Source organism: Oenanthe melanoleuca, chromosome 20 (genome assembly GCF_029582105.1).
Source record: "Oenanthe melanoleuca isolate GR-GAL-2019-014 chromosome 20, OMel1.0, whole genome shotgun sequence".
Taxonomy (NCBI): domain Eukaryota; kingdom Metazoa; phylum Chordata; class Aves; order Passeriformes; family Muscicapidae; genus Oenanthe; species Oenanthe melanoleuca.
Genome location: NC_079353.1, coordinates 10,177,190 through 10,190,291, shown reverse-complemented (window position 1 = coordinate 10,190,291; position 13,102 = coordinate 10,177,190). Strand labels below are relative to the sequence as shown.

The following is a 13,102-nucleotide window of genomic DNA, read 5'->3' as shown; positions in this document are numbered from 1 at the left end:
TGCCCAGAGGAATAGTCTGGTGACATGTTTTCCTTTAATCAGTCTTTTCACTGGGATAGGTGAGCTTCCTTGTGGTACTTGACTGACTCCCCCTGTGTGATTACATTTAGATGGTCAAAGTCCCAGCACAGCCAGGTAAGGCTGAGGGAAGGACCAGGGGAGATGGTCAGTGTGTGCCTTATTTATCCAGTACACTGTGAGATACTGGCAATATTTCTCCATCATGCCCCAAGCCCTGGAACTCAGAGATCTCACAGAATTTCAGAGCTGATTCCTTCATGAGGTTTACTTGTGTGGCACTCATGTTATCCCCATTTCAGGTTCTTATACTTGCTTACAGTTCATCTGCTCCATTCCTGCAGCTTGTTCTTGCTCCTCAGATGTGGATCCATGCAGCTTGTGGCTGCCTTCACCTGCCCAAAGCATGTGTGAGAAGTGCTTGCCCCTGTGGTGAGATCTGACCATCACCTGCAATCTGCTGTGCCAGAGCTTACAGAATGTGGTTGTGGGAAGAGGTAGCTATGGAAATTGTTCCTTAGTAGTAAACATTGCTGAGGGACCTTGTATGGCTGTTTTTCAGTGTGTGGCTTGTGTGAGGCAGCACAAAGCCTGTCACCCAGTGGAGCTGGTTGGTGCTTTGGTGCTGATCACCAACCACTGGGCCTTCTCAAATATGAAATGCTGCAAATGCTCCATCTGCAGAAGCCATAAAGTGACTGCTGGGCTTCAGTGCTCTGAAGACATTGAGTGGAGCCAGATGAGTGTAACCTGAGATCCTCACTGTGAGCCTTTGGATTCAGAACCCCACTTGATCCAAGTTTACACTTGAAGTGTAGTGGAAATAAGGAATGCCATGACTCTCTTCAGCTGCTGGCATCAGGATGTGTGGTTGAGACTTACAGTCTTCTTGCATCAGCTCTGCTGCCTCTAAATGAGCTGAAGGAGAAGTCTATGGAGAACCTCTCTGACTTTGTTCTGTTTTAAACAAGGCACTCAGAATTATAAATATTCTTGACTCCTCTTGGTGTTTCACATCAAATTGTCACAAGGTTCAAATATGATATCTTGCAGTCTACTGGTGGGGGAAGAATTCCAGCTTCTAGTCTCAGTATCTTTACTATTCATTTTAGCAAAAAAAATAGAACAAACAACAAGAATTACAACAACTCAGAAGAAAACAACTGTTTTATTTCTTAGTAGTAGTAGATAGTTGGGCAATACCTAGAAAAGAAGTCATTAGAGCTTCTTTCCTTTGGAAAATACATTCTTCTGCCTCAGAAATATCTGTATTCCCGACTGCTTTTCTGTCTGTTAAATAATGTGGGCGTGTGATTTGAGTCCTGAGACATAAAGGATGTAAGCATGTACCTGAAATTAGGCATGTGTGTGCTTTCTGCTGAGTAAGTGTGTCCTAGTCAGGTATTTAAATTTTGAATGCACTGGGGCCCTCACTCATAAAGTAAGCAAATTTCAGCCTAGACAGCAGTGGGAGGAATAAACATTAAGCTCAAAACAAACTGTTATCAAAGTAGCTCTTCAGACTATGTAGAATTACACTTTAAGATGGGCAGAGTATCTTTAAAATTCTTTTGCAGTAGCTAAGAGCTTATACATTAGCTTTCATGAGAGGCATTACAGATGTCTGTGAATATTATATAAACACCAGCCTGTTTGCAACAGTTTATAAACTTAAATATTTTATAAGAAAATACTGAACATTTAACTCGCCCTGTATTTTTTATACAGCAATAAAAACACCATTTTTATCAAAAGTTGCTGGGAAGCCTGACTAATAATGTAACACTTTGTTATAAACTAGGAGGAAAGTTCACTGGTCTAGAATTAATAAGGTGTATAATCTGTTCAGGAATTTTTACACTACAGAGGGAAGCAGCTAACTTTGGCTTTGCTTCTGCATAAAGTTGCATGTAATTTGTGAGAATATTCTCTGGTGATTCCTTTTGAATCCATATTTTGTTGTAAGCTCAGTTTTAAATTTTATGTCTCTAGTGCTGATTATTGTCATTGATCTGATTTTACTGATTGATTTGATTATTTTCATAGTTTTTATTGCCCAAATATCTTTATCAAGATTGACCTTTAATGGAAACATTCACTTGGCTTTCAATAAAAATTCAACTTCTAATTTTGTAGATATTTAAGTGGTTGCTTCCTTTCTATACTCTATACTAACAGTGTTGTTCCATTAAAGACATCTATTCCTCAAGAAAAATCCTTCTTCAGCAAGTGCTATAGGCCAAGGTGGGATGACACAGTAGTAGAAATTCTTGGCCCTCTTTAATTGTCACTCTTGATGAGATGAATATGTGTAATAGCAGGAGAAAACTCTCCATGCTTAGTAAATTCTTATTCTTTGTTTTCTCCAGAACACAGCAACCCATCTAGGATGTAATTCCATTTGCAAGCCCAAATCCATATTTCTTACTCTAAAATTTGCATAGCTCTTGGTCAGTTATAGCAGAATAATAAATAGCATCTGAGATTTTGAATTATTTAGGAATTTACCTTTACTCAAGAAGTGATAAGACTGTCCCTAAATGATCCACCAGCACTAGATGTGAAAGAATTAACTTCTTGTCCCTTAAAAGGAGACCAAAGCATTAACTGCAAGGCTCCAGAGTTACAGGGTGTTTGTACCTCTTAATTCTTCCAAGAATCATGGAACTGGCTTTGCTTAATGGAAGATCATGTGTGTTGAAAGGGAAATTCCTTTCAGATCTACACAGACATCAGGTCAAAAATTTGTACTGGCCAAAAATGTTATTGCAGTTGACTAAGGTAGACTGAAAAATGGTGGCCAGGAAAATGCATGCTCTGGAATAAATGATAGTATTGATGTGGCCAGATGTGGCACATATGTATGTCAGGATCAATTCCTATGGTTGTTTCCACTTTACATTGGCATAAACATTGTAGAAAATAAGGTTAGCACTTGTGCCATCTACAGAGCAAATGCCAGTGCCAGCCAGAGCTGTGCAATGTTTTGTGTATTTTTCCTATAGCTAGAACAGGAGTGTGGCTTCCTTAGAGCATGGAAATATTGGAAGATCTCTAACCAGGCTTGTCCCTAGAGCTTGAAGTATTCTGCAGGCAGTTATTTTCTATAATTTTATATCTGTGTTTTTATTTGGAATAATTCAGTAAGCCATCCAGTCTCCTTTGTTTAATGGTTATATCAAGCCACCTCTAAACTGTGAGGATGCAGCGTGTGGGGGATAATCCTTCATCCCTACAAGTGTTCTTATTTTTTAACAAGGTTTATGAGCTCCATTTGAGTCGTTGGAAGCTGAGGCACTAGATGACTTGGCCAAGGTCATACAGGAAATTTGGGATGGAGAACCAAACATATGATTGCTGCTGGTTTCCAAGCCAGTGCTCAAACCACTGGGCATCCTTCTTAATTTCCAGTCTTTTCTGGCATTGCTACCAACTTTCTGGTCCAAATCCTCAACCACATCGTGCCTCTCCTTCACTCCTGTTGCACATAAATCCAACCTCACAAGGTAACATATCAAAGCAATCAATAGGTACATAGCAATTTCCTCAGCCAGTTTCACTTCTTCACTTCATGACTTGCCCACCAACAAATTTATTTCTTGCTTGGAGCATTTCACTGAACTATTTCTATTCAAAAGTATCTGTTAGCACTTTGCTAAGCCTCAGACTGAAGATCTTTGATCCACCCATTTCAAGATTAGATGGATGACAGAACCCAAACTCTAGCTCCAAAAACATCCATGTTTTGGAGGTGTATTCAAAGCCCAAGCTTGGATTTGGCTCTCAGTGTGGTTACTTTGATCTGTCTTCAGATCTGAATGCCGTGTCCTGTGACATCTCTGTTTCTAGCACAGAATCTCGTGTTCCTATCTGAGACCTGCTGGGTGCCTCTGTGCACCTCGTGTGGGAAACGGCACCGATGGATCCTCTCAAATTCCATCCAGGTTGTGTCCGTGTGCAGTGGGGTTTTTCACAGCTGTTGTTCTGTTACTCACCTGCAGGCACAGGGAATTTGGCCCTTTGACAGAAGCAAAAGTGCAAGAAATCCCACTGTTGCATGGTGTTCCTGTTGTGCTCTCCCTCTTGCCTGTTTTCCATGCAGCTGCTTCCCACTTCCTAGAAATCACGTCACCACTGCTCCTCCCTCTTTATCTCCTGTCCCCACACAATGAGAACATGGTCTGGTTGTTTTTCCCCATGGATGGGAAAGCCAGGGCAAGCTTGGTACTGTGGTCTTCTGCATTAACAGAATTTCTGTGCAATTCACTCTTTCCAGGGAATTATTCTAGATTTATTCACCACAAAGTATCCAACCATAACAACTCAGTAATTTTAAGGCCTAAGGAAAAAATGTAACAAGATGTTCAAAAATTTTGGTTTGGGATAATTGGGAGTTGTTTATATCCTTGTGCTGCTGATTATGTTGTCATATACCACCACTACTGGTGTCCTCAGGAACAGGATTATCTTTGCTTGGAAACAAAACCTCCATTTTAACCACTTAAATGCTGGTTAATGTAGCTGAAAAATGGGAAGAAAAATACTCCCCTGCTGTTACTGGATATATGAGATGCTCAAAAATCATAGTAATGAGGGTTGAATAAACAGATAGATGGACAAGTGAAATATAATCACTGTAATTTTTCTGATAAAATGATCAGGACACCACCATTTTTCTTTAGAGTATTTAGGGCAGAGTCTCCCACTGCTCAGTAGAATCAGTTCTTGCTCTTCCTCAGTTTGAAAATAACTTTCTGTGCATTCAGATCATACCAAGCTTTCCAAGCTGTATCTTCCTGGGGTTTTGTACCCTCTAATTATTTCTGCATGCATCTGGAATTCACATCTCTGGGTCATGGTTATTCCCCTGGCTCACTGAAATGCCAGCGTTACCCATGAAGTCCGGTGGATAATTACAGTAGTGGAAATGTGTTGTAGAAGGTATGGGGCTTGTCAGTCCTGCTTCTCCTCAGCTTTCCTGGGACAGCTGGAACTGTTAGCAGGAAATTCCTATTCTTCCTAATAGTATTTCCTATTATTCCACTGGAAAAAATTGTACAGAATGGACTGGGGCTAAATATTCTTTGCAGTGCTTTGAGAGTTTTAAAGAAGTTTAAGTATAAATTACATTTACAATAATTTTTTAGATTCCCAGGGTGACATATGCAAGCTTTCTTATGATTTTTTAAAATTATTATCATTTTGTTGTGTGTTTTCTGTTTGTTTGCTTTAAGGTGCTATCAATAATACAGTATCAATAGTACAGTAAATTCTAAAGTTTGGTACCAATTTCCAGCAAATCTGAGGTTTTCAGCAGTCATTTTAGTCTGCTTTCATGGAATCTGGGACCTGGAATGCAGCACCCTACATGTACTTTGTCAAGTCTTTGCATTCAGAGTTTTCATAACATCTAATTTAAAATGCATCTTGGATTTTTTTGGAGGAAAAAAAAGTCTCAGAGACTGTAGAGAGGAAAATGAGCCCTTTCCTTAGCTTGAACCTGCATGAATTAGTGGTGAAGTGTTGATCTCTAAACTTGCAGTTTCTGAACCATAAAATCTGTTTATTTCACCCTATAAAAGAACATTTTAACTTATATGGCTATTTAAGTTAAAAAGCTATTAGAGAAGTGGGTGGGGAGAGGCAAAGAAGCAGCTTGAATCAGTAATTCAAGCTAGCAATACAATCTTCATCTGCTGCATTGCTTGCATAGAAATCCCCTTCAATGTGGGTTTTCCGTGCTTGTAGCAGTCCCACCGTACAGGAAATATACAGTATATATTTCCAACATTATCCATAATTGTAGTAAAGCTTATAAAGCAACCCATTCCTTGTGTGTTCCTGGTGATCTGCAATAACTGGATATTCTCAAGTATGCATTTAGAGGAGAGAAAAACATAGCAAGAGCTGGCAGAAGTCATCTGCAGTGACTTTCCAAAGGGAGTTTGGGGAAGGTCTTTATTGACTTGCCCTTACTGCAGGAGCAGCAGTGGCTTTGATGGAAAACCTCTGTACCTGTGCTTTCTTTTGTATCTGAATTTCAGGGTTGTGTTTCTCTGTAGATTGAAAGTGCTGGGGCTAAACTGTGTCCATCCAGCCCGTCCTTGGGTGGCAGGACAAGGTCACAGCACCCTGGCAGAGATGGGGTGACAGGGAGGGGCTGCTCCTGCTGTAGGCAAGGCAGGGATGGAGGGACCTGGGCTCTGCACCCTGCTGCTACCCTGTGCCATGGAGAATCCTGAAGAAAGCAGAGAGGGTGTGTGCTGACTCAAGTGCAGGGTGAGTGTTTGTCCTTTGTCCCAGCTGGGGCACAGGGAGGGATGGCTTTGCACAGCCCCTGGTGCTCATTCACACACACACAAAGCAGCTACAGCACTCACCTTCAGCAAAAGGGAAGAGAGGTTTTGATTCTCTCCCTGCAAATTTAGTAACAAATTGCTGGTGCTTTGAGAGGCTGTGCTTTGCTTGAGCTGTGCAGGCCTTTTCCATCTAACTACCCCTGAACTTGCAGTACCTTGCTAAAAATAGTTCAAAGCATAACCATGAGTTCCCTGAACTGTGATCCTACCAGTTCTCTATTATTCAGTTCACCATTCCTTTGAAAGTATTCATCCTTCCCCTCATAAAACTTAAGTCAGCTTGTTCTTTGGTCCAAGACTTGACATCATTATGATGCTACATCCTATGTAATGGTGTGAGAGCTGGAAAAGCATTCACAGCAAAACCACGCCGTGAATTGAATCTGCAGTGCCTCAGCCCTTGCAGCCTGAGCTGCCTCCTGCCCTCCTCATTTACTTGTGCTTTCAAAACCTTGGAAATACCCCTCGATAACAGCAGCACAGCCCTGAGTATTTATCAAGGGTCTTTTTTAGTGTTTCTACTTTTCTTTCCATGACCCCACTTGTTTTACAATGTTTGGGAGAGCAAAAGTGATTGTTTTACCAAATTAAGCTAGATTTCTTGCCAGGAATAGTGGATAGAATCTTGTTGACAGATTTGGAAAAGATTATTCTTTCAGTACCTTTTGAATTATTTTTTTAAGTGTGTCTGCCATGTACTGTTTCCAAAATCAGCCCACATTTAACTGTTTAATATTATACGGTGACAGGGACAAATTAGCACCTTTCATTTGCCTATCAAAATTAACACATCCCAAGAAGACATTTCAAGAGCTACACATCTCTTATTTAGAAATAAATGTAGGAGCCTACTTAAATGTGTTCGCCTCAAAATCTTGGCACAAATAAATTTTGAGGGATTTGTCATTGATTTCAAACACCTCAGAATTTTGCCTGTTTTCATAGAATCATAGAAAGGCTTTAGTTGGAATAGGTCATCTAGTTCCAACCCCCTGCCAGTTTGCTTACATGTGTTTGGAGTTACCTTTTCCCCTCCTGTGTTTTTTTTTTTTTTATATGGTGATGTTTTTCTTTTTTGGTGGAAAGCTCTTTTTAGAGTCTGAAACACATCTCATGCCTTTGCTCGAGGGCTTCCTCACAGGCATGAGAGGGTGTTTTGTTTTATTTTTTCCTCTCCCTTTTCATGCCTAACTTGCCCTCTGGGTTTGTTTGTTCTTCTCTCTTCCTCTGGAGCATCTGGAATGGGCCACAGCTGACACTGGGCAGGGTGCAGAGGTGCTTCTGGTGATAGAAGGAAGCTGCTCCAGCTCCTGGGTGGTGTGTATTGCCCCTGGTCACATTGGCAGGGATTGCTGCCATTTGCTTTATTGCTGTGCCTCTCTCCAGCAAAGGACACAACTTCCTCCCCAGGCACTGCTGGCATTCAAGGCTTTTTGTATTTTGTGTTAAAAGTCTGAAGTTTGTTATAAAGTGTTGGATCTTCCTGGGTGGCTTGTGTTTAGGTGGATGTTGGAGTTCTGGCTGTGGCACCAAGATTGCTGCCATGGCAGGGGGCAAATGAAGTAGACAGTGTTTTGAATTGTGTGCTGTTGGGGAATGTGATACTAAAAATAAAGAAAATACAATATTAAAATGTTCAGGAAATGTTTAGATGCATACTCCAGGATATAACTTAGTGGTGGACGTGACAGTGCTGGGTTAATGGTTGCACTCCATGATCTTGGAGGTCTTTTCCAACCTTTATGATTCTACAGGGCTGATTTTGCTGTCATAGGAAGTGACTCTCTAATCATTTGTGCTCACTGAAGTGCTATGCACTGGAGGTACAGATTCATATTCTTCCTGCCAGATCTGGTCCGTGCAGATACCCTGGGTTAACAGAACAGAGCACACGAATCCAAGTCAATATGTCTGTGTATTTCACTTTTCTCTTTGAGAATATTAAGGCCAGATTCTCATTTATACTAAGCCCACTAGCAATATTCTGGCAACAGAAAGGCTCCTTAGCAGGAATGTAAATTAAAGCCTCTTTATAATTTTAATAGTGTTTGTAGTTTCACTTGGCTGCGGTACAGGAATGACACATGTCTATTCAAATGGCATTTGCCATCCTGTTGATGGTTGCTGATATTCTTTGTGCCTCTACCCCCTAACTAACTAGACCATGAGTCTGATGCAGTCACAGATTTCCAATTTCCTTAAAATGTGGGGTTTTTTTTCTTGAAACATCTAAACCAGGATTTAAGATTAAGGTGTTTTTTTCTGTCCTTCCCTCACTATGTGATGACCCTGTTTGTGTCTTCATGAATCTCTACTAAATGTCCAGTTCTGCAGTGTCCAGACAGATTATTCTTGCCATGTCTGTTGCTTAAATTGAGGAGATTCTTCATCTCACTATGCCTTGTACAATGCAGAACACATTTTTATTTGTTGGGTTAGGAAAAATAAAACCTGTATTAGGAATAAAACCTATCTTTTCAGCTGTTAGAGCAAGCACCTCAAGTTTTTTACATTAAATCATCCCAGCTTATACATGTTCAGGTCCATTTTAATTTCTGTCCATTTATATCCTGTCTAAAAGTGCCTCAACTTTCAAATGGGAAATTATCCTCCAAAAAACTCAACAATTTAAGGAACAAAGTGAGACCTTAAGTACAAGGCTTGTAGAGAAGCTGCATGTGAACCATACAGACTTAGGAAAAAATGTCAATATCAGCATCTACTTAATATATTTCAGTAAAATACTGCTTTTACAATGTCTGAAAGCATTGTAGAAGTGTTTTATTAGATCTACAACTGTAGATCTGGCTATAAGGTCTTCACCACACATTCAACAATGCTGGCTCCAGAGGGCTTTGGAAAAAAAACCTCTAAGACAAATCCAAAGTGATTCTTTGCTAATTTGGAATTTTTGCTTTTTTAAAAATTAATTTTGGTAAGGGATCACTGAAAATCCCATTGTCTAGAAAAAAAAATATAATGCTCTTCTCTCTTATAGAAATCAGGAGCTCTCAAGTGATTTAAGTCTCCCATTCCTTCCTTTTAACTTCTGAAGGACTTAGTCCAAAACTTGTCTGCAGCCTAAGACTGAGAGCTGACTTGTCAGTCTCTGTTCCTATTGATATTGAGAAAATTGTGCACAAAGTAAATAGAAAAGAAAGACATGTCTCCATCAAACTAAAATGACCATACTTAGAGCTGCTAAAGAGGCAGATTCTAGAACAATTTATGTTGCTGAGAAAGCTTAAGGGTCTCATTGTACATAAATTGGCATAAGGCATAAGAAACACAAATGTTTATAGGATTCTCTAATTTAGTAAATGGATTCTTAAAAACCAAGAGCTGAGTAGCCTCCCCATGTATATAAAACATATGACAGCACTCTGCAGACCTCACAGAGCATGACATGTAGTGCAAAGCACTTCTGCAGAAAGCTCTTATCTCCCTGATGCTCTTAAGTCCTCCTGAAATCTTCCCAGGGTGTTGCAAGTCTTCACCACAACACTTTCCACCCAGATGAGCTGTTCCCCCTATTTCTCCTTCATCTGAAAATATATTTTTCTGCATTTCTAGATTAAATGTTCTTATGTTGATGGATGACTGGAGGAATTTTCTGAGTGACTGATAAGATAAAGATGTCTCTTTTTGGGGGCAGCTTGCATGAGGATCTGTGTGCAGCTGAACAGGACTGCTGGAATTTAATGTCTTGTTCTGCCACCAAGGCTCAGTCATTTAAACCAGTTGTTTACCTATCACGCTGCATTGCTGTTTTCTGGAGGATAAAATATTCACAGAATTCACAGAATCACCAGCTTGGAAGAGACCTTCAAGATCAGAGTCCAACCCATGCCCCAACACCTCAACTAGACCATGGCCCCGAGTGCCACATCCAGTCTTTTGTTAAACACATCCAGGGATGGTGACTCCACCACCTCCCTGGGCAGACCATGCCAGTACTTGATCACTCTTTCCATGAAAAACTTTTCCCTAATATCCAACCTATATCTCCAGTATTCCAGACCTGAGAGGATTGTTACATTTGTCTTTACAAACAAGCTGTAGATCTGTTGGTAGATAGAGTTAGCACCTAGAGATAAAAGAAACAATGGGATGGATACCACTGATTGATGAATGGAAAAAGAGATTTGCCTTTACAAACAAACTGTAGGTTTGCTGGTAAATGAAACTGGATATTGGAAGATGAAAGAAGCAATGGGGGGGTGGGGGGTGGGGGGGGGAAACTATGAATTGGATAAGAATTAAAAATTAAAAGGGAGGGTTATACACTAGAGGGGAATCTCAGGTATCAGGTGTTCTGGGCAGTCTGTGCCTGTCAAGTACCTCAGCCCATGGGGAAAGACAGAGGGAAATGCAGCCAGGAAATTGGGATAAAAAGGGAGGCTGTGTCCTCCAAAATTTGAGAGATCCCAGGGGAATGCCCCATGGCCTCTCCCTTTATTTGAATAAAGCAAAAAGGACTCCTCTTCTCCTCTTTGGACATAAACCTCTGGTGTTTGTGGATTAATTTTCCTTACACTAGGGGCTGTTAAATCCCCCAGAGCATCTCTTCACCTGGTAGGATGTTGCCTTCCTTACCTCAGAAATCCCCCTGATCTCCCAGGACGAGTCCCCTTTCAGCTATCACCTCTCCTTTCCTATTCCCTCTCTACCCACCAAGATTACATTTCTGCTTTGGCCTGGGTTATGCTTTCCAGGACAATATATTATGCCACTTTCACACTCCCCTCCCTGCCCCATCTGGCTTCCATCCTACCCCCATAAAGATTATTAATATCGCCTGTTTCCAAGCAATTTATTAGCAGGGGCCTAACTGGTGCCATTTCCCATTTTAGTAGAGCACTGAAAATAATCCTGAGGAGTGTGCCCAGCTATAAAAATGTACTTATACTGTCATATTTGCAGTTTCAAACATGCACCACTTGATAGTCTCAAAAGTGCTGTTTAATTGGGGTTTATGGGTTCTAATTAATTATACTATATAAAAAAATTACTTGTCCCATTACAGCTCTCTGTGGTTTACTCTGAAGAGCAATGTAATTTAGAGATAAATTGTCCTTCTCTATCCCCCTGCTCCCCCTCTTCCCAGCAAGTTCCAGAAGAGTTTCATTCTCCTCTAACCCAGAAATGAAGCAGAGAGAAAGCTACATTTTTTTCAAGGCATACAACTTTTCCCCATACCCATAAACAGCTTTAAATGTGACTCAAAATGGTTCCACGTTCTTTCTGCTGAATCAGGCTGGTGAAATTATGAATAATCCTGAGGCTTTGCACAGCTCAGGTCTGGAGGGGCTGGGATTTTGTGAAGACTTGAACATGATGGCTGCTTTGTGCATTGTGGATTATTCCTCTGATTATACAGAGGTAACAGTGAAGGAAGGGGAGAATGAGTGCAGGGTTTTTTGCTGGATGAAGGTCTAGGTTGAGATTTCTCTCCTTGAACTTGTATGAAAACAGGTAAAGGATCTGCCTGCCTTTATGGCATTTTGGTGACAAGCAGCAGAGGAAACTTCTCAAGTTCGCTTTCTCTTCTCTCTTGCAGAATAATGAAGCCTGAATTACCCAAACAAATTTTGGGGCAGTCTTTTAAATGCTTCCTGGAAAGACTTTGTGAAAAATGAGCAGCCAAGTAGGTACACTCTTGGTTGTTTGAAATGTGCTATTAAATTGCATCCCTCACTGTAATAAATTTGGTCTCATGAGGCAAAACATGAAATATAGTAGAGCTGAAGTAGAAAACATTGTATCTTATGGCAAAAGGGGATGACTTTACACTGAAAGAGAGTAAGTTTAGATTGGATATTAGGAATAAAATTCTTCACTATGAGGATGGGGAGGCCTTGGCACAGGGTGCCCAGAGCAGCTGCGGCTGCCTCTGGATCCCTGGAAGTGTCCAAGGCTGGACAGGGCTTGGAGCAGCCTGGCATAGTGGAAGGTGTCTCTGCCCATGGCAGGGGGTTGAAATGAGAGAATCTTCAAGGTCTCTTCCACCCCAAACCATTCTGTGACCTTATTACTTTATCTGGAAGTTAGGGAGTCAGAATGTTAATTAATGAAAAACGACAGGGCAAAGAAACATCTTTAATTTGCCTTTTAAAGGCAAATACTATTTATTTTAGAAATTTTGTGTAATTTCAAACTTTTGTGTGTGACAGATACCTCCAAAATTATACCCCCAGCCCTAGGAAGGAAACTTGGTGACCTCTCCATGTCCCTGCTGTTACTCTCTGCACTAAAAAGTTATGATTCCTAGTGTCACTGCTCAAATGAGTGGTCACTGGATCAAAAAAAGTTTGTTAGTCATGCTTCACTAAGTTGCTTATTTTATAAAATTAGCAACCAGCATGTCAGTTGCTGGAAACTTGGATCATCCTGGGTGTCCGGATCAGTCTGCTTCATGTGCTGGAGCAGAAGCTGTGAGAACTGCCAAAGAAAGAAAGAAAAAAAAAAAGAAAAAGAAAAAAAAGAAACACCACAGTCACACACATTACTCATCAATCTGAAAAGTAACAAGATTTATACTAAGATTTGTTTTTTTAAAATAATCCTTTTGTGCAGTAAAGTTAGTTAAAAGTAATTTTAGTGCATATATCTAGTTGATTATATTAAGACTAACTACAACCTGCAATGTTTTATGGAATGAGTTAATAAAACAGAGCCCAAACCTGAATAAACCTGAAAACTTCTGGGTGGTATTTGGATAAATT

General features: G+C 40.5%; 1 long non-coding RNA gene across 1 annotated transcript in view; it reads left to right on the top strand.

Moving 5' to 3' along the window:
* LOC130261478 (uncharacterized) overlaps positions 1–12,018 on the top strand; it is a 55,427-nt gene extending 43,409 nt beyond the window's left edge. Inside the window, exon 3 of the long non-coding RNA XR_008841991.1 lies at positions 11,938–12,018. This is a non-coding gene — a long non-coding RNA (uncharacterized LOC130261478). The remainder of the gene's footprint in view (positions 1–11,937) is intronic.
* Positions 12,019–13,102: the final 1,084 nt, after the last annotated feature.